Source organism: Otolemur garnettii, unplaced genomic scaffold (genome assembly GCF_000181295.1).
Source record: "Otolemur garnettii isolate 467f Iridium unplaced genomic scaffold, OtoGar3 scaffold00088, whole genome shotgun sequence".
NCBI lineage: Eukaryota > Metazoa > Chordata > Mammalia > Primates > Galagidae > Otolemur > Otolemur garnettii.
The window spans coordinates 1337589-1341725 of NW_003852483.1; the positions used below are offsets into that span (position 1 = coordinate 1337589).

General features: G+C 37.7%; 1 non-coding gene across 1 annotated transcript; it reads right to left on the minus strand.

Moving 5' to 3' along the window:
- Positions 1-1490: 1490 nt before the first annotated feature.
- Positions 1491-1597, minus strand: LOC111726982. The gene has a single exon (XR_002774645.1). It is a non-coding gene; the product is annotated as a U6 spliceosomal RNA (small nuclear RNA).
- Between the last annotated feature and the right edge of the window lie 2540 nt (positions 1598-4137).

Sequence of the window (4137 nt, forward strand, 5' to 3'; positions counted from 1 at the left end):
GGCTCTAACAAGACGTTGGCAACACTTCACATGTGTTGCTGTAATCCGTTGCTGGGGGAATTAAATGCATCCGTGTGACTCCCCTGGGAGAGGACCCTTGGAATCTTGCAACTGGACCTCCTGATCTTTGCCCCTGGGCCTTTTCCTTTTGCTGCTTCTACTTGGTACCCTTTGCTGTAATAAATCACAGCCGCATCCTGTGTGTCCTCCTAGTGAATTACCAAACCTCCAGCACATGTGGTTTTACTTTCATTCATCTCAGAGTGTTTTAAAATGTCCCTTGTGAAACTTTTTTCTTTGACCCTTTGTTACTTTAGGATTGTATTCTTTAATCTACAGAATTGTGTGTTTCTTAAATTTCCTCTTATTGATTTTAAATTTCGTTCCATTGTAGTTGGCAAACACACTTGTATGACTTAAGTCTTTTTCATTTTATTGAGACTTGTTTTATGACCTAACATATGGTCTGTTTTGGAGAAGGCTCTATGTGCACTTGGGAGAAATGTGCATTCTGCTGTTGGAATGTTCGATAAATGTCTTAGGTCTAGTTGGTTTATAGTGTTATTTCATTCTTTTATTTCCTTATTGATCTTCTGTCTAGTTCTGTCCATTTTTAGAAGTGACATAGGAGGTAGGCAACTATTATTTTTGACTTTTTTATCATTCAACAATAATAGTCTATTGTTTTTCCTCTTAATTCTGTCAGTTTTTGCTTCATATATTTGGGGACTTTGCTGTTAGATGCATATGTGTTTATAATTATTATGTCTTTTTGATGGATTAACCCTTTTATCATTATAAAATAAGCTTCTTTTTCTCCAGTAACTGCTCTATTTTAAAATCTGTTTTGTCTAACATTAGCATAGCCACTCCAGTCCCCTTTTGATTACTTTTTACATGGTATATATTTTCCATATTTTTATGTTCAACCTATTTGTGGCTTTGAATCTAAAGGCTTCTTTCTTTCTTTCTTTCTTTTTTTTCTGAGACTCACTTTATCACTTTTTCTGAGACTCACTTTATCATCCTCGGTAGAGTGCTGTGGCATCACAGCTCACAGAAACCTCCAACTCCTGGTGATTCTCTTGCCTCAGCCTCCCGAGTAGCTGGGACTACAGACACCCGCCACAATGCCTGGCTATTTTTTGGTTGCAGTTTGGCTGGGGCTGGGTTTGCACCCACCACCCTCGGTATATGGGGCTGGCGCCCTACTCACTGAGCCACAGGTGCTGCCCTAAAGGTTTCTCTTGTAGACAGCATAATGTTGTGTCATTTTTTAAATCCATTCTGCCCATTCTGCCTTTTCCTGAGATTTTTACCATTCATATTTAATGCAATTATTGATGAGATAGGCTTTATATCTGCCATTTGCTATTTGTTTTCTATATGCCATGTCAGTTTTGTTTTTTCTTTCTCCGTTACTACCCTCTGTGTTTAATAGCTATTTTATGGTGTACCATTTAAAAAAATTTTTTTTACTTTTAGTACCTAAAAATATGGAATGCTTCACGAATTTGTGTGTCATCCTTGCACAGGGGCCATGCTAATCTTCTCTGTATCATTCCAATTTTAGTATATGTGCTGCCGAAGCAAGCACTCTAGTGTACCATTATAATTCCTTTGTTATTTCTTTGGCTATATATTGTTTTGTCTTGTTTTCTTTTCTTTTCCTTTCTTTTGAAACAGAGTCTCACTATGTCACCCTTAGTAGGGTGCCATGACATCATAGCTCACAGCAACCTCAAAATCTTGGGCTTAAGTAATTCTCTTGCTTCAGCCTCCCAAGTAGCTGGAACTATAGGCACTCTCCACAATGCCTGGCTACGTTTTTTTCTTTTATTGTTGCAGTTGTCATTGTGGTTTTAGTAGGCCCGGGCTGGGTTCAAACCCACCTGCCTCAGTGTATGTGGCTGGTGCCCTAACCACTGAGCTACAGGCACTGAGCCTGTCTTGTTTTCTTAATGGGTTTTCTGAGAATTAAAATTACTATCTTGACTTATAAAATCTATTTTGGATAAAACCAACTTAATTTCAACAGCATGTGTATATCTTTCCTTCTACATAGTGTTGCACTTCCCCTTCCTCTATACTATTGTCTTACAAGTGAAGTCTTTATGCATCATACGTCCATCAGAACAGCATTATAATTATTGCTTTATGAGGTTGTCCTTTAATTCTGGTTTGAGAAAAATAAGTTACAAATGAGAAATATACTTACATATATGTAGATGCCTTGACCAATGCTCTTGCTATTTTTCATGTGGATTTGCGTAACTTTTCCTATCCTTCATTTTAATCTGAAGGATTCCCTGTACTATTTCTTATAGGGCAGGTCTGCTGGTGACAAATTCTTGGTTCTTCTTTTATCTGGGAATGTCTTAATTTTTCTTTCAATTTTGAAGGATAACTTTGCTAGGTATGGGGTTCTTTTCCCTTCAGTGCTCTGAGAATGTCATTTCACTACCTTGTGGCCTATATGGTTTCTGATGAAAAAGTGTCTGTTCTTAACACTAATGTTGAGGATCTCTTATGTGTGATGAGTCACTTCTCTCTGGCTGCTTTCAAGCATTCTCTTGTCTTTTGACGATTTGTATAATGCAGGTATGTCTCAGTGTGGATCTCCTTGGGTTTACCCTGTCTTGTTGACTTTCATGGATGCGTACATTTGTGACTCTTGTCAAATCTGGAACTTTATGGCCATTATCTTTCCAAATTTTCTTTCCTAAATATTTTTTTCTCTTTCCCCTCTCCCTTTGGAACTGTCACTATGGGTATGTTAGTATACTTGATGATATTCCATAGGTCCCTTGAAGCTGCTTATTTTCCTTTGATCTTATGTCTCCCTACTCTTCAGATTTGATAATTTCTATTAATAAGTCTGCAAATTAACTGCTTCTTTGCCATTTCGAATACACTTTTGAGACCATCTCCTGATTTTTTCTTTTTTTCTTTTTCCATTTTTTCATTCTAATTATTGTATTTTCAGTTTTAGAATTATTCTCTGGTCTTAAAAACAATTTTTTGTTTATTTTACAGTTTCTCTTTATTGAACGTCTCTTTGTTGATATTCCTTGTTTGATGAGATTATCATTTTGATAGTGTAGTTCTTTCATCATATTTAAAATGGCTGATTTAAAATAATTTTTAGTAAGCTCAACATCTGGGCATTCTCAGAGACAGTTTCTATTGAGTTTTCTTTTCCTTTATGAGTCATACTTTCTTATCTTTTTGCATGTCTTGTAATGTTTTGTAAAATAATGGACATTTTAAATAATATAATGTGGCAACTCTAGAAATGAGATTCCTACCCTCCCGACCTAGGCTGACAGTTGTTGTTGGCTATTGTTGCAATTTGTTTATATGTTGACTTTTTTGAGCTAATTCTGTATGCTTTGTTGCATGTGGTTACTGAAGTCTTTGCTTGGGTATCTTAATGGTCAGCTGGTAATTGGACTGAGATTTCCTTAAATGCCAGGAACCTATAAGTTTCCAACTCTTTGTGCAGGGCTCTGTTTGTGTGGTGGGGCGTATGTTCAGTGCTATGGCAGACAGGTGACAACTCTGCCTTATCCTTCACTTCTTTCTTGTGCAAAGTTTCAAGGTCAGCCAGAGGTGAGAGCTAGGGCTTTCTCAGGTCTTTCCAGAGCCCCATATAGCCCTGCATGTGCATATAAACTTCCAGACTCCTAGGGATATGCCAGAGCTTTTTGTAGCCGTTTATGGACATAACATTCTCCTTTTGAGTTTTTTGCTTAGCTTCTCATTTGTCTCAACTGCTATCCCCACCTCAGGCAGCTTCAGATGCTAAACAATTGTCACTTATTATTTCCCTTCTACTCCCTGCTGGAAAAAGTTGCTCCCAGTGAGTAAGGTCAAATAAAGACAAGCCCTGTGAGTGGGGATTTTCCCCATTATTTAAATCTCTAAAGAACTGCCAGACACATCAGTTAACCAATGACAGATTTCTAGGAATAGCGCTTTGGAGAAGCTATAAACACATCCATTCTCCTCTGGTGGCTGCTGGTTTTCATGGCTGTGGGGATTATAAAGCTATTGGTTTTTAAGGTGTATGTGGCTCTGGGAAGAGGGCGTGGAACAGGTTAAGTTAAAATACCGTGAAGCACGTTGTTCTTACTG